The 24,355-nt window shown below is 44.0% G+C and overlaps 1 protein-coding gene and 1 pseudogene across 1 annotated transcript in view; one reads left to right on the top strand and one right to left on the bottom strand.

The window, feature by feature from the left end:
* Positions 1-24,355, bottom strand: part of LOC124550722 (rap1 GTPase-activating protein 1-like) — a 175,590-nt gene that overhangs the window by 43,393 nt on the left and 107,842 nt on the right. The window lies entirely within an intron of this gene.
* On the top strand, positions 10,683-10,800 carry LOC124551646 (annotated as a pseudogene).

The raw sequence follows: 24,355 nt of genomic DNA, 5'->3' as shown, positions 1-24,355 counted from the left end.
ACACGTTATTATTATTATTATTATTTTCGATTATTCCCATTTAAGAGAGCGTTTGAACTTGAATTCCTTTATGATGATTGTTTGTGTTTTTTCTGAGCCCAAATTTTCTTCATGTGTTCACTGTGTTGTTTCTTTCGCTCCGCTGTCCATTTGCATCCTGGTCTCTTCTGTGTTGTGGTGTCAAATTTATGTTTTTTGATGATGTTCCTGAATTCAGTTCTGTTTTCTGCATCGTTTACTGTTATTTGTGCTTGTCTGAGGTCCTCTTCAACTTCTTTTATCCATTTTGTTTTTCCCCTGCCTGAGTTGATGACTTTAAGAATTCGCTTTGAAATTCTGTTTTCATTCATCCTGTGGATATGTCCGTAGAACTGCATTCTTCTTTTCCTTACTGTATCTGTAATCTTGTCTGTGTATTTATATAATTCTGATGTTGGTCTCTTCTTCCAGATTCCTTGCTCTTGTATCGGGCCAAAAATTTTCCTGAGAATTTTCCTTTCTTGTTTCTCTATTTCTTTGATTTTAGTTTGCCCACCTATTTGTGTTGTTTCAGATGCATACAGTGCCTCCGGAAGTACGACAGTGTTGTAGTGCCTCAATTTTGCGTTAGTGGATATGGACTTTTTGTTATAATAGTTCCACGTGAGTTTATATGCTTTCTGTAATTTTTTTATTCTTTCCTCATTGGCCTTTAGGTTGATCCCTGATGGCTGAATGATTTCTCCCAGGTATTTAAAATGTGGTACTTGTATGATTTTCCCATGGGTTGTCACAATAGGCAATTTGTCTTGTGGCACTCTTTCTATGTACTGGGTTTTCTCATATGAGATTTGCAGGCCAGTTCTTTGTGCAATTTCGTGTAACTTCTCTATGGCGTTAGTGGCTTCTTTTCTATTATTTGTGAGGATTGCAAGGTCATCTGCAAAAGCTAAACACTTCACATTGAATCTATTATCTTTTCTAATGCCAATTTCGATTCCTTTGACTTCTTTTTCCCATGTCCTGATGATTTTTTCAAGAATGATATTAATGAGTAATGGTGAAAGTCCGTCACCCTGTCGCACTCCAGTTTGGATTACAAATGGTTCCGAGATATCCCCCATAAATTTAACCTTGGAGACTGTGTCAGTTAATGTTTCCTGAATGATTGCTCTTGTCTTTCTGTCAATGCTGAATTCTTCCAGCGTCTTGCAGAGCACTACTCTGTCTATTGAGTCGTAGGCCTTTTTAAAATCTACAAAAGTAACCACTGTGTTTCGGGTGTTTCTCATCTGGAGAATCATTTTCAGATTCCAGATCTGCTCTATGCATGATCGTCCCTTGCGAAAACCAGCCTGGTATTCTCCTATTTGTGGGTCAGCTTGTTCTTCTAATCTATTCATGAGAACTTTTGATAGGATTTTATATGTGACCGGTACGAGTGAGATACCCCTGTAATTATTTGGTTCAGTTTTGTCCCCTTTTTTGTGGAGTGGATGGATGAGTGCGCATTTCCATTCAGAAGGGATCTGTTCTGTTTCCCAAATGTTTAATATGATTTTGTGAATTTTTCCTGTTAATCTTTCATCATTTAGTTTCCATAGTTCTGCAATAATTCCATCTTCTCCTGGGGCTCTATTGTTTTTCAGTGTCTTGATAATTTCTACAATTTCGTTGACGGTTGGCAGTTTAGCGTCAGGATTTGGTGTAGACGTCTCGTAGTGAATATCCTCTGTAGGTCTTTCACAGTTGAGAAGTTTGTTGTTTGGCAGTTATTCTTCGTGTTAGTTTCTAGTGAACCATCCAGTTTCTTGAAGCAAAGATTGGGTGGCTGGTATCCTGCAATATGTTCTTTAAACGTCTTATAAAAATTCCTGGTGTTGTTCTTCTTAAAGTCTTGTTCTATCTCATCTAGTCGCCGTTTGTCATAATTTCTTTTTTCCCTCCGAATAGTTTTCGATGTTTGTTTTCGGATTACTAGAAATTGTTGCCATTTTTCTGATGTTTTGTGACTATTGAAGTTTTTCCAGGCATTGGTCCTTTCTTCTATTGCTTGGTCACATATTATATTCCACCACCTGTGTTTTCTCCTTCTCGGGGATTGACCCAATTTCATTGTGGATTTGAGGACGTCCACAAGCTCTGTCCAGTTTGTGGTGTTTGTCCGACTAATTTCCTGTAAGATGTTTTCCTTGTTGAGTTTTATGTATTCGGGGTCTGGTCTCAGCACTTTGTTTAGTTTTGGTTTTTTTCTATTGGGTTGTAATCTGGTCTTTATCTGTAGAAGATGGTGGTCTGAGTCAAAGTTCAAAACACGTTGTTATTTGTTTACTTATTTATTTTTCCAAACTGGTTTCAGTGACAAATATCGCTATCATCTGTGTTTTTTTTTTAAATCTAAAGCATTCAGAAAATACAATGGCTATACAAACACAGTAACACATTATTACATTTTTACTGTTTGTTTTTTGAAATTAGTTTTCTATGGATACTTTCATATTACCTTATTTATTGTATATTATGACATGTTTTTAAGAATCATTCTCGCTCTTTGCGGCATATTTTCTGTGCTTTTTTCTGTTGCTGTTTTTTCTCAACGTACATCGTGTCATCTGCAGCTCTGTGAGCGGCTGTTAATAAACAAATACTAAAAGGTGAACTTACTATGTCAGCACTATAAACGCTGAGAAAAAACGGCAACAGAAAAAAGGCACAGAAAAATATGCCGCAAACAGAGAGAATAATTCTTAAAAACCGTGCCATAAAATACAATAAATAAGGTAGTATGAAATTATCCATAGAAAACTATATTTCGAAAACGAACAGTAATTGGATTGTTTGTGGGAGGAGACCAGACAGTGAGGTCATCGGTCTCATCGGATTAGGGAAGGACGGGGAAGGAATTCGACCGTGCCCTTTCAAAGGAACCATCCCGGCATTTGCCTGGAGTGATTTAGGGAAATCTCGGAAAACCAAAATCAGGATGGTCGGACGCGGGATTGGGCCATCGTCCTCCCGAATGTCAGGCCAGTGTGCTAGCCACTGCGCCACCTCGCTCGGTCGAACAGTAATAATGTAATAATGTGTTACTATGTTTGTATAACCATTCTATTTTCTGCCTGTTTTAGATTTAAAAAAAAAACACTGATGATGGCGAAACTAGTTCGGGGAAAAAAATAAGTAAACAAATAACAAGGTGAAACTTCCTGGCAGATTAAAACTGTATGCCCGACCGAGACTCGAACTCGGGACCTTTGCCTTTCGCGGGCAAGTGCTCTACCAACTGAGCTACCCAAGCACGACTCACGCCCCGTCCTCACAGCTTTACTTCCGCCAGTACTTCGTCTCCTACCTTCCAAACTTTACAGAAGCTCTCCTGCGCAGGTTCGCAGATACTGGCAGAAGTAAAGCTGTGAGGACCGGGCGTGAGTCGTGCTTCGGTAGCTTAGATGGTAGAGCACTTGCCCGCGAAAGGCAAAGGTCCCGAGTTCGAGTCTCGATCGGGCACACAGTTTTAATCTGCCAGGAAGTTTCATCTCAGCGCACACTCCACTGCAGAGTGAAAATCTCATTCTGGAAACATCTCCCAGGCTGTGGCTAAGCCATGTCTCCGCAGTATCCTTTCTTTCAGGAGTGCTAGTTCTGCAAGGTTCGCAGGACAGCTTCTATAAAGTTTGGAAGGTAGGAGACGAGATACTGGCAGAAGTAAAGCTGTGAGGACCAGGCGTGAGTCGTGCTTCGGTAGCTTAGATGGTAGAGCACTTGCCCGCGCAAGGCAAAGGTCCCGAGTTCGAGTCTCGGTCGGGCACACAGTTTTAATCTGCCAGGAAGTTTCATATCAGCGCACACTCCGCTGCAGAGTGAAAATCTCATTCTGGAAATAACAAGGTGTTTATCATCAAGGCGGACTCAATTTATGATATTGTTGTTTTACCATTGATGATGTTTTACCTCAATAAAACGAAACGCCTCTAATGAAAAATCACGCAATTTCTTGTAGCTGCAACGACAGTATGAAAATACCCTCAGGAATTTTAAAGCAGCTACGGTCAATATGTCCACACTAACGAAGAGTTTAATGACACCTTGTCCAACGATTCTGAAGCCTCTACATGACCAGCCAGAAGCGGTAGTGGGAAGTCGGTTTACGAAATCCGGTTTTGGGTGCTCCATGTAAACGTGTTGAATGATACATATAGTCTTCTGCACCATTCCTGAAAGTTTGAAACATCATCGTGGAAATCACATCGTACAGCAGCTATTTAAATGCGAAGTAATCAGTAACGTTACTGTCTCCGGTTCCTGATAACCAGACTTTATTTCTAATAGCTAGACTGTATAGTGGTGTACTATGTATGCCGATTGTTAGCCTATAAAAGTGATAAAGCAGCGTTCATAGACTACGTTATTTATCTCGTGTCCTCACCTCTCACTGCATAGTGTTAACTAGGGCAGTAGATAAAATATCGATATGGTTCGGAATAAAATTGTTCCCCGATATATAGACATGTAAATGGCATTATCGAGTGACGATTTTCTCTTCTGTATTATATGTTTTCGCAATTTTCGGTAAATATTTGAAACTGCTCTTTAGAATTTGTAGTAGAACTTAATTTTACTTTCACCGTGTGAAGCAGTATGAAAAAGTATAGGTGGTACAAAGAAATCCGATTGCACTGAGGGGTAGCAGTGTGAATGGAGCAACAAGTTTTCCAATTTGAAGAAATAGTACTCCAGTTGCGTTAAAAAACATTTTTAAGGCAAATAGTGTGATATTTCTTCACATTGGCATTCTTCGGCAATAGGTGCTGAAAAAGATGCACATAAATCGAAATGATGATTGGTCTTTGCGGTGACCGAAGACGTACGAAGATAAATGCTGACGTAATCAGCGCTCGGCGCTGCCAACACAAACTGCAACTTTTAACTTCACCTCGCAATTTTGTCTCTGCAACGGCTAGATCGCTGGAGTTTGCAGAAATGAAAAAAAAAAAAAGAACAAGGAAATCGACATGAAGTGCTCCGGACAAATCCGATATGTGACGAAACCGAGCGACGGACTTTTGGTCACCTTTTATTGTGCCATTTACATGCGGTTACCATAGACAGCAAAGTCGTTATCGCCAAGTGTAAACGTGCATCGTTTTCCTTTCAATTCTTGCTCTAAGGGGGATGACCAGACTGCTAGCTTGATGATGTACAGAATATCTAATAAATAATCAGTACTTCAATACACAGTTCTAAAACCGGCAGTATATTTACAATATGTAGGCAATACTTTTATAGGCCGGTGCGAAGATATTTTCTCCGTCGATATATCCATACATCGATACGTTTTCTCGATGTATCGAGGGACAATAGTGATGTTCTTTTTAAATGTCCATTTATCGGATTTCCGATATTTTTAAAAATATCAACTTTCCTCGTGCAAGGATTTGTTCACAGATACAACGGAATGGTACTGAACACTGGAGTAGTGTCTGCGAAGGAGCATTCGCATCTACATCTACATCTACATCTACATCTACATTTATACTCCGCAAGCCACCCAACGGTGTGTGGCGGAGGGCACTTTCGTGCCACTGTCATTACCTCCCTTTCCTGTTCCACTCGCGTACGGTTCGCGGGAAGAACGACTGCCGGAAAGCCTCCGTGCGTGCTCGAATCTCTCTAATTTTACATTCGTGATCTCCTCTGGAGGTATAAGTAGGGGGAAGCAATATATTCGATACCTCATCCAGAAACGCACCCTCTCGAAACCTGGACAGCAAGCTACACCGCGATGCAGAGCGCCTCTCTTTAAGAGTCTGCCACTTCAGTTTGCTAAACATCTCCGTAACGCCATCAGGCTTACTAAATAACCCTGTGACGAAACGCGCCGCTCTTCTTTGGATCTTCTCTATCTCCTCCGTCAACCCGACCTGGTACGTACGGATCCCACACTGATGAGTAGTACTCAAGTATGGGTCGAACGAGTGTTTTGTAAGCCACCTCCTTTGTTGATGGACTACATTTTCTAAGGACTCTCCCAATGAATCTCAACCTGGCACCCGCCTTACGAACAACTAATTTTATATGATCATTTCACTTCAAATCGTTCCGTACGCATACTCTACAGAAGTAACTGCTACCAGTGTTTGTTCCGCTATCATATAAGCTTGTGTTCGCTTCCATACACTCTAGTGTAAATGGGGAACACTGCCAACATTATTCCTGATCGCGGCTAAGAGAAACACGAATACTGAAAGATGAAGGACAGAAAAACGGGTACAGAAAACGATAGCAGCGCTCCAGGCAGCGATCACAGGATTAAAGGTCTTTTCTGTTTCTCGAGGCATCCTTCGTATAGTGACGTCGCTTTAAAAATGCAGAAAGGAAAATAATTAATGAAGCGGATATGCGTTTCCGTGGAATAGTAAGTTTTTTGCCCTGTCTCGAAGCTCTTTAGTCAGGCAGCATCCCCAGTACTCCGGGAGATAATTCAATACAATATTCCGGCATCTCCGTCCTCGATTTGTTCTGAGATCCGTTTCCTCGCAAAGTGGCTGAACGAGAAGTAGAGATGAATTTTGCAACGACATTCAGCTTCGTCGTCTCTTTGCCCATTACGTGGAAGACTGTCGTAAGAGAAAAGGCGTAAATGCTAGAGGTGTCTTTTTGATGCAGCAGGCAGAAATACCAATCGGCGAGGATAATATTCAATTATAGATCAAGGCACTGTCCCCCATTTACACTAGACCGAACGGAAGCGAACGCAAGCGAATGCTCATTCGTAGACAATTCTCCAGTGTTCAGTGCCACTCGCTTGTATCTGCATAGGATTTGTCGAGCTGGAAAAAGCATTCGACAATATAAAATGGTGCAAAATTCTGATAAAATAGGGGTAAACAATAGGGAGAGACAGGCAATATACAATATGTACGAGGGTAAGTCAATTATTATCCGCAAAGTAGTCATAAAATTTTATTGTAATCAACAGGAAACTTACAAGAAGATCATTTCCGACATAGTCTCCGTGCGTTTGAACGCACTTGGTCCATCGTTGTACAAGCTTCCTGATGCCCTTACAAAAGAAGGTTCTCGCTTGAGCTGCGAGCCAGGAATGCACCCCTTCTTTCAGTGCTTCGTCCGAGGAAAATCGACGGCCCCTTAATGCCTGTTTGAGTGGGCAAGTTTAGTGCTATACAGAGGATGATCCAGTTCTTCAAATATCAGTTTCTGGAGCGTTTCAGCAGCGTGGACACTAGTATGCGGACGGGCATTGTCGTGCAACAACATAACACATTTTCACAGCAATCCTCGGCGTTTGCTTCGAATTGCACGCTTTAGCCTCGCAGTAAGCATCCCATTGTAAAGTGCACTGTTTATTGTTGTGCCCCGTTCCCCACAATGTTCCAGTACTGGACCTTGTGCGTCTCAAAAAACCGAAAGCATCAGTTTTCCTGCGGACGGCTGGATCTTGAACTTTTTCTTGCACGGCGAATTTGGATGTTTCCATTCCATACTCAGCCGTTTACTCTCCGGCTCGTAATGATGGATCCATGTTTCGTTACCAGTAATAATCATAGTCCGGCCCCGGTAGCTGAGTGGTTGCCGACACGGCAGCTCAGCGTGTTCGGTCAGAGGGTTAGCTGCCCTCTGTAATAAAAAAAAAACTGAGTGAATGGATCAATAACGAACTTCGAAGGGCGTCTGGGGACGTCCGCCACGAAGAATTGCAACGACCTATAACGAACAAAAAAAAAAAAAAAGTGGTCAGCGCGACAGACTGCCAATCCAAAGAGCCCGGGTTCGATTCCCGGCTGGGTCGGAGATTTTCTCCGCTCAGGGAGTGGGTGTTGTGTTATCCTAATCATCATCATTTTATCCCCATCGACGCACAAGTCGCCGAAGTGGCGTCAGTTCGAAAGACTTGCACCAGGCAAACGGTCTACGCGACGGGAGGCCCTCGTCACAGGATATACACTCCTGGAAATGGAAAAAAGAACACATTGACACCGGTGTGTCAGACCCACCATACTTGCTCCGGACACTGCGAGAGGGCTGTACAAGCAATGATCACACGCACGGCACAGCGGACACACCAGGAACCGCGGTGTTGGCCGTCGAATGGCGCTAGCTGCGCAGCATTTGTGCACCGCCGCCGTCAGTGTCAGCCAGTTTGCCGTGGCATACGGAGCTCCATCGCAGTCTTTAACACTGGTAGCATGCCGCGACAGCGTGGACGTGAACCGTATGTGCAGTTGACGGACTTTGAGCGAGGGCGTATAGTGGGCATGCGGGAGGCCGGGTGGAAGTACCGCCGAATTGATCAACACGTGGGGCGTGAGGTCTCCACAGTACATCGATGTTGTCGCCAGTGGTCGGCGGAAGGTGCACGTGCCCGTCGACCTGGGACCGGACCGCAGCGACGCACGGATGCACGCCAAGACCGTAGGATCCTACACAGTGCCGTAGGGGACCGCACCGGCACTTCCCAGCAAATTAGGGACACTGTTGCTCCTGGGGTATCGGCGAGGACCATTCGCAACCGTCTCCATGAAGCTGGGCTACGGTCCCGCACACCGTTAGGCCGTCTTCCGTTCACGCCCCAACATCGTGCAGCCCGCCTCCAGTGGTGTCGCGACAGGCGTGAATGGAGGGACGAATGGAGACGTGTCGTCTTCAGCGATGAGAGTCGCTTCTGCCTTGGTGCCAATGATGGTCGTATGCGTGTTTGGCGCCGTGCAGGTGAGCGCCACAATCAGGACTGCATACGACCGAGGCACACAGGGCCAACACCCGGCATCATGGTGTGGGGAGCAATCTCCTACACTGGCCGTACACCACTGGTGATCGTCGAGGGGACACTGAATAGTGCACGGTACATCCAAACCGTCATCGAACCCATCGTTCTACCATTCCTAGACCGGCAAGGGAACTTGCTGTTCCAACAGGACAATGCACGTCCGCATGTATCCCGTGCCACCCAACGTGCTCTAGAAGGTGTAAGTCAACTACCCTGGCCAGCAAGATCTCCGGATCTGTCCCCCATTGAGCATGTTTGGGACTGGATGAAGCGTCGTCTCACGCGGTCTGCACGTCCAGCACGAACGCTGGTCCAACTGAGGCGCCAGGTGGAAATGGCATGGCAAGCCGTTCCACAGGACTACATCCAGCATCTCTACGATCGTCTCCATGGGAGAATAGCAGCCTGCATTGCTGCGAAAGGTGGATATACACTGTACTAGTGCCGACATTGTGCATGCTCTGTTGCCTGTGTCTATGTGCCTGTGGTTCTGTCAGTGTGATCATGTGATGTATCTGACCCCAGGAATGTGTCAATAAAGTTTCCCCTTCCTGGGACAATGAATTCACGGTGTTCTTATTTCAATTTCCAGGAGTGTAGCAATGATCCTGTCTAAGGAGTTGTCCCCTTCGCTACCACAACGATCCAAATATTTTTTGAAGATGTCCAAGCGCGTTTGTTTACGCAATTGTGTGTTTTGGGACCCATCTTGCAGAAACCTTATGGAACCCAAGTCTGTTGTGGATGATTTCGTAGGGAGAACCGTTACTAATTTGCAAACGATGTGCCACTTCGTCAATAGTTAACCGTCTGTCTAAGTGAATGATTTCACGAGAACGCTCAATGGTTCCTTCATTTGTGGCGGTAAACGGTCGTCCGGCTCCTTCATCGTGAGTAACACTTGTGCGACCATTTCGGAATTTTTCAATCCATTCGTAGACACAAAGTTGTGGAAAAACACTGTTCCCGTACTGTACTGAAAGTCTTCGATGAATTTCGGCCCCTGATACGCCTTCCGGCCACAGAAAACCTTTCGCTAAACGTTGCTTTTCTTTGGTGCAAATAGACAGTGGAGCAGCCATGATTAACAGCACGGCAGCGATAACGAAACTAACATGGCGGCTTGAAAATTGCAAAGATATAAAAACAAATAAACAAAGCATGAGTTATCAACGTAAAACGACAGTACTAATAAACAAAAATATAACTAAACTGCGGGTAATAATTGACTTAGTCTCGTACAACAGCCAAGAGGAAATAGTAAGAGTGGACGACCCAGGAAGAAGTGCTCGGATTAAGAAGGATGCAATCCAGGGATGTAGGTTTTCGCCTCTACTGCTCAATCTGTACATCGAAGGAGCAGTGATGAAATGAAAAAAAGTTCTGGAGCGGAATTAATATTCGAGGTGAAAGGGTATAAACGATACGATTCGCTGATGACATTGCTATCCTGAGTGAAAGTGAAGAACAATTACATGATCTCATGAATGGAATGAACAGTGTAATGAGTACAGAATATGGACTGAGAGTAAATCGAATAAAGGCGAACGTAAGGAGAAGTAGCAGAAATGAGAACGGCAAGAAACTTAACATCAGGATTGACGGTCAGGAAGTAGTGGAAGTTAAGGAATTCTTTTACGTAGGCAGCAAAATAACCAATGACGGACGGAGCAAGGAGGACATCAAAAGTAGATTAGCACTGATAAAAAGGCATTCCTGGCCAAGAGAAGTCTACTAGTATCAATCATAGGCCATAATTTGAGGAAGAAATTTCTGAGAATATGCGTTTGGAGCACGGCATTGTATGAGAGTGAAACATGGACTGTTGGAAAACCGGAACAGAAGATAATCGAAGCATTTGAGATGTGGGTGGTACAGACGATTGTCGAAAATTAGGTGGAGTGATAATGTAAGGGCCAACATCCTTGCCGCAGTGGTTACACCGGTTCCCGTCAGATCACCGAAGTTAAGCGCTGTCGGGCTGGGCTAGCACTTGGATGGGTGACCATCGGGTCTGCCGAGCGCTGTTGGCAAGCGGGGCGCACTCAGCCCTTGTGAAGCGAACTGAGGAGCTACTTGATTGAGAAGTAGCGGCTCCGGCCTCGTAAACTGACATACGGCCGGGAGAGCGGTGTGCTGACCACATGCCCCTCCACATCCGCATCCAGTGACGCCTATGGGTTGAGGATGACACGGCGGCCGGTCGGTTGCGTTGGACCTTCGTGGCTTGTTCGGGAGGAGTTTAGTTTTAGATAAGGTAAGGAATGAGGAGGCTTTGTGCAGAATCGCAGAGGAAAGATATATGTGGAAAACACTGACAAGGAGATGGTTCAGGATTTATAGAACGTCTGTTAAGACGTCAGGGAATGACTTCCATGGTACTAGAGGGAGTTGTAGAGGGCAAAAACTGGAGAGGAGGACAGAGATTGGAATACATCCAGCAAATAACTGAGCAAATAGACTGCAAGTGCTACTCTGAGATGAGGGGTTGGCACAGGAGAGGAATTCATGTCGCATGAAACCAGTCAGAAGAATGATGACCCCCCCCCCCCCCCCGTGCTCATAAATTAAGGATAATTGCAGAATGTGATGCCACACAACGTGGCACTACACAAAAAGCGCTAACAGCAGAGACACATGGGAGACACACACGACACAGATCAGTAAGTCCACAGTATTGGTGATAAGTTGAGAAAACCGTCCCGAAACACATGTGCTACAAAACGCCACTGTTTCCTGTGTATTAACCCCGACATCAATATGGGATATGATCACCATTCACATATATACAGGGCACACAACGGGTTGGCATACTCTGGATCAGGTGGTCGAGCAGCTGCTGAGGTATGGCCTCCCATTCTTGCACCAGCGCCTGTCGGAGCTCCTGAAGTGTCCAAGGGGTTTGATGACGTGCAGCGATACGTCGACCGAGAGCATCCTAGACGTGCTCGATGGGGTTTACGTCTGGAGAAAAGGTAAGTCACTCCATTCGGCTGATATCTTCTATTTCAAGGTACTCCTCCACGATGGCAGCTCAGTGGGGCTGTGCGTTATCATCCATCAGGAGGAAGGTGGGACCCACTGCACCCCTGAAAAGGCGGACATATTGGTGCAAAATTACGTCTCGATACATCCGACCTGTTACAGTTCCTCTGTCAAAGACATGCAGGTGTGTAAGTGCACCAGTCATAATCCCACCCCACATCATCAAATCATGACCTCCATACAGGTTCCTTTCAAGGACATTAAGGCGTTGGTATCTAGTTCCTGGTCCACGGCAGATGAAAACCCGGCGAAAATCACTATTCAGATTATACCTGGACTCGTCCGTGAACATAACCTGGGACCACTGTTCCAATGACCATGTACTGTCTTCTTGACACCAGGCTTTACGGGCTCTCCTGTGACCAGGGGTAAGTGGAATGCACCTTGCAGGTCTCCTGGTGAATAAACCATGTGTGTTCAGTCGTCTGTAGAATGGAGACAACTGTTCCAGTGGCTGCAGTAAGGTCCCGAGGAAGGCTACCTGCAGTACTCTGTGACCCTCTGCAGGCACTGATGGTGAGATATCGGCCTTGGTTCAAATGGCTCTGAGCACTATGGGACTCAACTGCTGAGGTCATTAGTCCCCTAGAACTTAGAACTAGTTAAACCTAACTAACCTAAGGACATCACAAACATCCATGCCCGAGGCAGGATTCGAACCTGCGGCCGTAGCGGTCTCGCGGTTGCAGACTGCAGCGCCTAGAACAGCGGGACACTTCGGCCGGCATATCGGCCTTCTTGTGGTGTTGTACACTGTGGACGAGCTACGGTCGCAGGTTCGAATGCTGCCTCGGGCATGGATGTGTGTGATGTCCTTAGGTTAGTTAGGTTTAAGTAGTTCTAAGTTCTAAGGGACTGATGACCACAGCTGTTAAGTCCCATAGTGCTCAGAGCAATTTGAACCATTTTTTTGAACACTGCGGACGCCCCGTACTGTAGCGCCTGGACACGTTTCCTGTCTGCTGGAGTCGTAGCCATAATCTTGAGATCACACTTTGTGGCACGCGGAGGGCCCGTGCTACGAGCTGCTGTGCTTGATCAGCGTCCAGTCGCCCTAGTATTCTACCCCATTTTCAACACACAGTCACCATTAACACGTCTGAAAACGTATGCACATTTACTCGCTGCACCGTACTCTGACATGCAGCAACACACCTCTGCGTATGTGGACTGCTGCCAGCGCCACCGTGCGACGACCGCGGGTCAAATGCACCGCATGGTCATACCCCGAGGTGATTTGAACCCGCAAACCGCCCACCGGAGCGTTGTTTCACCATGATCATCATTATCCTTAAGTTATGAGCATGAGTGTAGTTGTGAGTGTATTAAGTCGAAAGTGGGCAAATCGTGGGCGCTCTTATGAAGGGTGCTTCCGGAACTAAGGGAGTCGAAATGTTCGATGGTTCAAGAAACACGTTATCGAAGCTTAACACCGCATACGGGAGGCGAGGAAATACATCATCCGCTAAGTCACAACACGGTCGAAAGTGCTTGTTGAATGACCGTGACAAACGGTCACTGAAGACGACTGTGACTAAAAATAAGAGGACGGCAGTTATAAAAGACGCTGCAGAACTGAATGTCGCACTCGAGAACCCTGTCGGCATCAAAGCAGTACGAAGTACTGTCAAGACGAGAAACATAGAAGTAGATATCATCGGTGTAACAAAGCAACTTAAATCACTTAATAAAGGCAAGGTCTCCGGTCCAGATTGTATACAAATCAGGTTCCTCTCAGAGTATGCTGATAAAATAGCTCCATATTTAGCAATTATATGCAACCACTCGCTCACAGAAAGATACGTACCTAAAGACTGGAAAATTGCTCAAGTTACACCAATACCCAAAAAGGGAAGTAAGAGTGATCCGCTGAATTACAGGCCTATATCACTAACGTCGATTTGCAGTAGGGTTTTATAACATATACTGTATTCGAACATTACGAAGTACCTCGAAGAAAACGATTTATTGACATATAGTCAACACGGATTCAGAAAATATCGTTCTTGTGAAACACAACTAGCTCTTTGTACTCATGAAGTAATAAGTGCTATCGACAGGGGATGTCAAATTGACTCCATATTTTTAGATTTACAGAAGGCTTTCGACACCGTTCCTCACAAGCGTCTTCTAATCAAACTGCGTGCCTACGGAGTATCGCCTCAGTTGTGCGACTGGATTCGTGATTTCCTGTCAGAATGGTCAAGGTTCGTAATAATAGACGGAAAGTCATCGAGTAAAACAGAAGTAATATCCGGCTTTCCCCAAGGAAGTGTTATAGGCCCTCTAATGTTCCTGATCTATATTAACGACATAGGAGACAATCTGAGTAGCCGTCTTAGATTGTTTGTGAATGATGCTGTCATTTACCGTCTTCTAAAGTCACCAGAAGATCAAAACGACTTGCAAAATGATTTAGATAAGATACCTGCATGGTGCGAAAAGTGGCAATTGACCCTAATAAAGAAAAGTGCGAAGTTATCCACGTGAGTAGTAAAAGAAATCAGCTAAATTTCGACTACACGATAAGTCACACAAATCTGAAGGTTGTAAATTCAACTAAATACTTAGGGATTACAATTACAAATAAGCTAAATTGGAAAGATCACATAGATAATATTGTAGGTAGAGCAAACCAAAGACTGCGATCCATTGGCAGAACACTTAGAAGGTGCAACAGGTACACTAAAGAGACTGCTTGCACCACGCTTGTCCACCCTATTCTGGAGTAGTGCGGTGCGGTGTGGTATACGCAGCAGATGGGACTGACGGATGACATCGAAAAAGTACAAAGAAGGGCAGCTCGTTTTGTATTATCGCGAAATAGGGTAGATAGTGTCACAGACATGATACGTGAATTGTAGTGGCAACCATCAAAACAAATGCGTTTGTCGTTGCGACGGAATCTTCTCATGAAATTTCAATCATCAGTTTTCTCCTCCGATTGCGAAAACATTCTGTTGGCACCAACCTACATAGGGAGAAATGATCATCACGATAAAATAAGAGAAATCAGGGCTCGCACGGAAAAATTTTCGTGCTCGTTTTTCCCGCGTGCCGTTCGAGAGTGGAACGGTAGAGAGACAGCATAAGGGTGGTTCATTGAACCCTCTGTCAGGCACTTTGTCGTGAATAGCAGAGGAAGCACGTAGATGTAGATGTAGAAGGATGCTCCAGAAGCAGAGCAGCGCAGGCTGAAATTCCAGAATCACTAATCAGTGATGAAAATGCCAGTGACATGAAATCGTGGTGCCGAAGGTATGAAACCTGAGCTAACGAGCAATGAAAGAAAGTCATATGGTTGCATGAGTCTCGTTTCACACTGTTAACAGCTTCTGGCAGAGTTTACGTCGCAGGAGTAAAATGCGGAAGAGTTTCGGTGATGTTCGAGGCAGCCATATCGTAGTATTCCATTGGTCACATGGTTACTTTGCAAAGTCCCATTACTGCCCAAGATTATGTGACCATTTTCGCTGATCAGGTACGTCCCCTGGTACAATATTTGTTCTCCAGTGGTGAAGCTGCTTTCGAAGACGGTATTCCCGCTGTCCAGACAGCTCTCATCGTCCACAACTGGTTTTGAGAGTACGAGAATTTTTTGTCGCATCCCCCCTGCCCACTACAGTCACAATATCTCAATATTATTGGGGCTTTGTCGTCTACTTTGGAGAAAAAGGTGCAAGATCGCTTTCCACCCCCATCGTCGCTACCTGAATAAGCCACTATTTTTCAGGAAGAATGTTATAATATTCCCTTGGAAAGCGTAGGGGATCTGCTTTTATCAATTCCGAGACTACTGGAAGGTGTTTTGAATGCCAACGGTTTTCCTACATCATATTATGCACGGTAATGTGAAGTGTTTTTGGTGTTTCCATATTCCAACCACTTTATCTCTCGATACATCGACACCATGTAGACACACTTACGTCATAGCTCCGAATATCCACCATGGAAGGTGGAGGTACGAACAGGAATGTGCCCAATTATAAGCAACAGACACAATCATTTCGATAGTGAGGGCATACTCGTAAAGCGTCAAATTTAAAAACATAACCTTGGACTTTGCCACCGGTGGGATGGCTTGCCTCAGCGATGCAGATAACTGTACCGTAGATGCAATCATAGTGGAGCTGGAAAGTCATCAGATGACCAAAACGAATTGCAAAATGATTTAGATAAGATATCTGAACGGTGCGAAAAGTGGCAATTGACCCTAATAAAGAAAAATCTGAAGTTATTGGCAAGAGTACTAAAAGAAATCCGCTAAATTTCGATTACTCGGTAAGTCACACAAATCTGAAGGCTGCAAATTCAACCAGACACTTACGGATTACTATTACAAATAACCTAAATTGGAACGATGGCATAGATAATGTTGTGGACAGAGCAAACAAAAGACTGCGATCCATTGGCAGAACACTTAGAAGGTGCAACAGGTCTACTAAAGGGTCTGCTTACACCACGCTTGTCCGCTCTATTCTGGAGTATAGCTGAGCGGTTTGGGATCCGCATCAGGTTGGACTGACGGATGACATCGAAAAAGTTCAAAGAAGGGCAGCTCGTTTTCTCCTCCGATTTCGAATACATTCCGTTGGCACCCACCTACATAGGGGCAAATGATCATCGCAATAAAGTAAGAGAAATCAGGGCTCACACAGAAAAATTTAATTGCTGGTTTTTCCCGCGCGCCTTTCGCGAATGAAACGGTAGAGAGACAGCTTGAAGGTGGTCCATTGAACCCTCTGCCATGAACTTTATTGTGAATAGCAGAGGAATCACGTAGATGTAGATGAATGGAAAGTATCTGTTGAGAGGCCAGACAAACGTGTGGTTTATGAAGAGGGGCAGCAGCCTTTTCAGTAGTTACAGGGGCATCAGTCTGGATGATTGACTGATCTGGCCTTGTAATATCTACCGAAACGGCGTTGCTGCGCTGATACTGAAAACGGCTGAAAACGGGGGGAAAATTACAGCCCTAATTTTTTCAGAGGGTATGCAGCTCTACCTTATGGTTAAATGGTGGTGGGTAGAACATTCCAGAGGTAAAATAGTTGGTCATTCGGTTCTCTGAACTGGGACTCCTCAGAAGGATGTGGTCATCAGGAGAAACAAAACTGGCATTCTACGGATCTGGGCTTGGAATGTTAGGTCCCTTAATCGGACAGCTAGAGTAGAGAATTTAAAACGGAAATGAATAAGTTGAAGTTAGATATAACGGGAATTAGTGAAGTTCGGTGGCAGGAGGAACAGGACTTCTGGTCAGACGAATACAGGAAAAATAGAAAATCACGTAGCGGTAATGCAGGATTAAGTTTAATAATGAATAACAAACCAGGAATGCGGGTAAGCTACTGTGAACAGCATAGTGAAAGAATCATCGTAGCCAAGAAAGACACGAAGCCCACGCCTGCCATAGTAGTACAAGTTTACATGCCAACTAGCTCCGTAGATGATGAAGAGAATGAAACAATGTATAATGAGATAAGATAAATTATTTAGATAGTTAAAGGAGAAGGAAATTTAATTTTGAAGGGGGGACTTCGAATTCGATAGTAGGAGAAGGAAGAGAAAGAAATATATTAAGTGAATATGATGTCGGGGGAGGGAATGTAAGAGGAAGCCACCTGGTAGAATTTTGCACAGAGCGCAATGTAATCATAGCCAACACTTGGTTTAAGAATCATGAAAGAAGGCTGTATACGTGGAAGAGACCTGGGGACAGCGGAAGGTTTCAGATAGGTCTTATAATGGTAGGGCCGAGATTTTGGAACCAGGTTTTAAATTGTAAGACATTTCAGGACCAGATGTGGACTCTGACCTCAATTTATTGGTAAAAAAATGTAAACGCCGTGTGACTAGGGCCTCCCGTCGGGTAGACCGTTCGCTGGGTGCAAGTCTTTCGATTTGACGCCACTTTGGCGTCTCGAGTTTTATGGGGATGAAATGATGATGATTAGGACAACACAACACCCAGTCCCTGAGCGGAGAATCTAACCCGGCCCCTTAGGATTGACCTTCTGTCCCGCTGACCACTTTTTTTTTCCTCATTTTGTTCGGCATTGTTCGTTGTGTTTGGTCTGGGCGGACGTCACAAGACATCCGTTCACGTTAATTATTGATTCCTTTACTCAGTTTCTTTGTTACAGAGGGCAGCTAACCCTCTGACCGAACACGCTGAGCTACCGTGCCGGCGACTACTCAGCTACCGGGGGCGGACAATTTATTGGCTATGAACGGTGGATTAAAACTAAAGTAATCGTAAAAAGGAAAGAAATTAAGAAGATGGGACCTGGATAAGCTGAAAGAACCATTGTTGAGGGTTTCAGAGGGAGTATTAGGCAACGTTTCACTAGAACAGTGGAAAGAAATGCATTAGAAGTCGAATGGGTAGCTTTGAGAGATGAGTTTGTGAAGGCACCAGTGGATGAAATAGACAAACAGGCAAGCCCTAGAAGAAATCTATGGACAACACAAGAGATGCTCAATTTAGCTGATGAAACGAGAAAAAATCAGAATTCAGCAGATGAAGCAGACGAAAGGGATTACAAACTTCTAAGAAATGAGATTGCTAGGAAGTGCAGAATGGCTATGCAGGAATGTCACTACGGAAAAGATAGATACCGCCTAAAGGAAAATTAAATAGGCCTTTGGAGAAAAAAGAACCAGCTGCATTAAGTAATTTTGCAACCGAGTCTGTTTCTGTCTTGAAACTCTTTTAAACAGGTTGCTGTGCCAGCCTGCCATGACGGAACATTTTTTCAGCTTTATAAATATCAAGAGCTCAGGTGGAAAATCTGTCCTGAGCAAAGAAGGGAAATTTGAAATTCGGAAGGAGTATATGGAGGGTCTACACAAGGAAAATGAAATTGGAAGCAATATTACGGAAGTGAAAGAGGACGTAGTTCAAGATGAGATGAGAGATATGATACCACGAGAAAAGTTTGATGGAGCAGTGTAAGACCTAAATCGAAACAAGACCCCGACAGTAGACGACATTCCGTCAGAATTGCTAATAGTCTTTGGAGAGCCAGCCATCGCAGTTCTCATCCATATGGTGTACAACATGTACGGGAAAAGTGAAATACCCTCAGATTTCAAGAAGAATATAATAATTGGAATTGGAAAGAAAGAAGGCGCTGTCAGCCTAACAAGCTGTGATTGAAAAATACTAACGCGAAGAATGTAAATACTGATCGAAACCGACCTCGGGAAAGACCAGTTTAGATTCTGGAGAAATGTAGGAACGTGTGAGGTTGATACTAACCCTACGACTTATCTTAGAACATAGGTTTAAGGACAGCCAAACCTACGTTTATAGCATTTTGTAGAGTTACACAAAGCTTTTGACACTGCAGACTGGAGTATCTCTTTGAAGTTCTGAATGTAGCAGGGACTATTTACAGGCTATCTACAACTTGTTCAGAAACCGGACGGCAGTTAATAAGATCATAGACGCATGAGAGGGAAGCAATGGTTGAAAAGGGACTGAAGCAGGGTTGTAGCCTATCCCCGTTGTCGTTCAGTCTGTACACTGAGAAAGCCGTAACGAAAAAGAGCAAATGAAAAGTTTGAAATAGGAATTAATGTTCAGGGAGAATGAGAACTTTGAGATTTGCCGATGAAATTATAATTCTGTAAGAGACAGCGAAGGACTAGGAAAAGCAGATGAATGGAATGGAGAATGTCTTGAAAGGAGGATATAAGACGAACATCAACAAAAGTAAAACGAGGATAGGGGAATGTACATGAATTAAATGAGATGACACTGAAGGAATCAGATTAGGAAACGAGACACTCAGTGTGGCAGACGAGGTTTGCTATTTCGGCAGCAAAATACTCGTAACTCACAATGGCAAAAGTAGAGACGATATAAAATGTAGGCTGGCAATGGGAAGAAAAACGTTTCTCAAGAAGAGAAATTTGTTAAAGCTGAATATGGACTGAAGTTTTAGGAGGTCTTTTCTGAAAGCATTTGTCTGGAGTATAGCCATGTATGGAAATGAAAAGCGGATGATAAACAGTTTAGACAAGAAGAGAAGAGAACCTTTTGTAATGCGATGTTACGGAAGAACGGTGAAGATTAGATGGGTAGATCACGTAGCTAATGGGGTGGTACTGAATACAATTGGGGAGACAAGAAATTTGTGGCACGACGTGAGCTGAAGTAGTGATCAGTTGGTAGGACACACTCTGAGACATCGAGGGATCACCAGTTTAGTATTGGAAGGAAGTGTGTGTGTGTGGGGGGGGGGGGGAGGGGGGGAGATGAACAGTAGAGGGAAAGCAAGAGAGGAGTACAGTAAGCTGATTCAAAAGGATGTAGGTCAAGGGCGTACCCAGGACCTGAACTAGGGGAGGGGGGGGGGGGGGGGCAGGTCATACTAGTCTCAGGAAACAAGCACTCGAGACAACATACAGCACTTCTTATTAAATGAAACAGTAAACCAGTGAAAAACTGCTTTTAATAAACATTTTAAATACAAGAATGCACTTGTACAATCCGAGAAAACTTACAGCATTTCTTATTAAATAAAACAGTAAACTAGTGAAAAACTGCGAATATCCTCAAGAGGGGGGGGGGGGCAGCTGCCCCCCCCCCCCTGCCCCTCGCTGGGTACGCCCATGATGTAGGTTCCTTTAGTTGTACAGAAATGACAGGGCTTGCACAGGATAGGGTAGCTTGGGGAGAGCTGTAGTAAATCAGTCTTCGGACTGAAGACGACAACAACAACAGTAATTTGTCGTTTCAAGTGATGCTTTCAACATTCTTTTGCAGTCTTGAGTTCAGTGCGAAATTAACATATTGTTCGCGGAACGCTAACCTGTCGCTTCGCTTTCATCACAGGTATGGTTTAAGTGCGTCGTTAATCCTGCATGTTGGGGGTCTGGTATCGTGTTTAATATGGCTATTATGAACCATATGAGAACGAATTGCAACTCACAGCGCTGACTTTTTCTGAAATCAGTGTTCCCGTCATGCTCCGCGCATACACAGTCACCAACTGCACCGAACTGAAATGAGACACCACAGTACTGCCAACTTTGTCTGGACGGCGCGGCCGTGCAGCACGTCTGCGACAGTAAACCACAGCAGCAGAAGCAGGGACGTCTGACACAGAGGGGAACCCCCGAAATTGGTCGCAAAGTTCCTCGTGTGGCCGCGGCGGCCCTTGTGACAACTGCGAACTGTGTCTCCTTCTGCTGGAATTACCTCGACATTCAGGAGATACAGAGACCACGTACACAAGCACGCTGACGGTTGGCAATGCGTCTGATTTTACCACCTGTACCACCACACACACACACACACACACACACACACACACACACACAAACACACGCAGAACTCCATACACAAACGTTCAGAGGTGGTAAAACCGACCAAACCAGGAAAAATATCCGGTAAACATGGACTCTAAAATGCATTTCTTAAAAGCTACGAGCATTTATCCATCCGCGCTAGTGTGAGACAAGTGCTCATAGCTATTAAGGGATGAATTTCGGAGCCCATGCTTACAGGACATTTTCTTGGTTTAGTCCAGTGGTTCCCAACAAGTGGTCCGCGGATCCCAAGGGGTCAGCGAGCTATGCCAGAGGGGCCCGTAAGATGCTACTACAATAAAAATATCTTAAATATATTTTTTTGTTTTGGCCGCTTCCTGCATGAGAAGAGGTTTAGCGAACGTTGACTTCTGCGACTAACGTCTTCCTAGAGCCAACTGAAACTAGCACACCTTGTACGAAATTAATGTTTCCTTAATTGTCTCATATGTCTACTCAATGCAATCTCAAGTGTAGTACACTTGAAAGACCAGTACACTCAGTTTTAAGTTTTTCCTGTAATTTTCAGTTCATATATACTAAGATGGTATCTGTTCTTTCGGACATGTCCGATCTTAGTATGTATATAGTTAAGGCTCACCGGCCACTTGACCATCTTCTTCTTCTGTGCGAATGCACAAACAGTGCCCGAACTCTTAGGGGAATCGGCAACGCGCCGCGAGTAACGAGTGTAATGGGCGGGGGCACTACGAATGTAGTGCGGTACAATACGTTGAGACTGTGGGTTTCGCGGGAGGCGTACCAGAGATAAATCCCTGCAGTCGCCCTATCCTCTGTGTCCTCGGTGACTCAGAGGAATAGAGCGTCTGCCATGTAAGCAGGAGATCCCGGGTTCGAGTCCCGGTCGGGGCACACAAAAAAATTTAAGCTTAATATTTTTTCAATAATGAATATGTCAATGTTTTTTCTAAGTACCAAAAATAGAAAATGTATAAAAAGACTCTAATTTTGCTTTTTTAGGTACTTGATACTGTGATATGACAAGGTACCAATCATGCGCGATGAGCGGGTCCTCGAGATAATTTTGTTGGGAACCCGTGGTTTAGTTCATACTACCTCCTCCGAAAATACGGAAAGCGAGCAGCTTGCAGCAGAAGATAAATTCCGTCGACAGGCGCTGGCGGACCAATCCGTGCCGGCTCGATTGGCCGTGCGGTTCTAGGCGCTAGAGTCTGGAACCGAGCGACCGCTACGGTCGCAGGTTCGAATCCTGCCTCGGGCATGGATGTGTGTGATGTCCTTAGGTTAGTTAGGTTTAATTAGTTCTAAATTCTAGGCGACTGATGACCTCATAAGTTAAGTCGCATGGTGCTCAGAGCCATTTGAACCATTTTTTTGGACCAATCCGTACCGACAGACCGCCATCTCATCCTCCACCAGTGCCATCACTAGATGCGGTTTGGGGGAGCGTGTGGGAAGCACACTGCTCTCCCAGCTGTTGGCCGTTTTCGTGACGCTTTTGAACCGCCACTTTCTCTGCCTCGTGATGACTGGGTGTTGTGTGATGTCCTTAGGTTAGTTAGGTTTAAGTAGTTCTAAGTTCTAGGGGACTGATGACCATAGATGTTAAGTCTCATAGTGCTCAGAGCCATTTTTTGAACCGCCACTAGTCGCTCATGTAGCTCCTCAGTTAGAAAGGGGACTGTCCAACTTGCCAGACGATTTTCAAGAAGTTTTGGCCGTAATTGTGAATGAGATTGCGAGTTTGATAAATGTACTCAACCTCAGTACTATCGATATAGTCATATTCTTTGTGAGTCTGTGTTTGTGACCAGAGATGTTAGTCAGTGTACGGCAGAGAGCGGTAGTGTGTGATGGACAGTCTGACTATATACTTAGTTTGAAGAGGATGGACGCTGACCTGCCGTATAGTGCAGACAGCACTCTTTAGAAAGAGATTTTGTAAGATTATGATTTAAGGAAAGTTTTTAATGAGACTATACCAGTAGAAGAAGGTAATATACCTTTTTTTATACGTATATTTGTAACTGTATAGTTTCTTATAAACTAAATGAGCGTCAAGGAAGGCAATTATACACGAGAAAGTTATTAAGAAATAGTTTGCTAACTTACATAGGTGTGAGAACTTTATGAAAAGGTGTATTGCGATCGTGGATTAATGAAGCATAGTTAAAGCTGAAGTCGTGTTCTCATTTATGAATCGTTAAGGGGATTGAAAAAATTGTCAGTTTTCTAAACAGTGTAGCTCAAAGAATAAGATTTGTAAGCCCAATAATGCTTACTATATTTGGGAACATCTTATGTATGAACCACAGCTTTAGCTCTCACACTTTTTTAATTGTATTTTTTTGTTGCAAGTGAAATAAACCATGGTAATTATTTATGTACATCATGGGTACACATTACTCAAAATACAAACGAAGGAGAAGGTTTATTTTTTTCTGTAAGTTCTTTACACTATTATCTTTAAAGCAGACTACTGAAAAGTTGGTGCTGTCATAAGCTGTGGTACAAAAAATTTTTATTTTGTCTTATGACATGACCATAATAATATTGCAACCTGTCTATTTCTTCATCAGCAGATTTCTTTCCCTTGAAATCCCTCTTAAAGTTCCTGAATCTTGTACCTAACGTTTTATGGACACGTCCAACACATTCCAGTTTTTCGATTTTTGTGTCAGGATAAGGTTTGAATTCACAAACCTTTTTGTGCAGCTTTGAGACTCCATCTCCTAGGTAAGATGCATACATCCCACTATATTTCTCCATTGACCAGTGAAATTTCTTCACAACACCTTCAGATTCCATCTCTCCACTATAACCACTAAAATTAATCAAACATTTATGTTTTTCAGTTCCACTAGTACAGCCAAGACAGTACTTGGTAATACATCCCACATCAGTGACTTTACCATTGTCCAAGGAGGTAGCTGTCACTACACCATTTAGAGAACTATGACCTCTACGTTGCATACATACATTTATTGACGTCATTCATGTCTACACTTTCCTGAACAGAATTTTTCATACTATAATTTGCTACTTCTTCTAAAATCTGTAGGATATTTTATTTTACCCGTCAAACCTTGTAGGGGGAGAGAAGTCCATAAGAGCACAGAAAATTGTGCACTTCTGTACCCTTGGCCTATACATATCATAGCATAAGCAAGTTTAATATTTGTGTTACACACACTCTGTTTCGTTACACTACACGTATAACCACATTCGCTTCAATCACAA

Source organism: Schistocerca americana, chromosome 9, assembly GCF_021461395.2.
Source record: "Schistocerca americana isolate TAMUIC-IGC-003095 chromosome 9, iqSchAmer2.1, whole genome shotgun sequence".
Classification (NCBI taxonomy): Eukaryota; Metazoa; Arthropoda; class Insecta; order Orthoptera; family Acrididae; genus Schistocerca; species Schistocerca americana.
The sequence above is the reverse complement of the archived record's forward strand: the minus strand, read 5'-3'. Positions and strand labels throughout refer to the sequence as shown.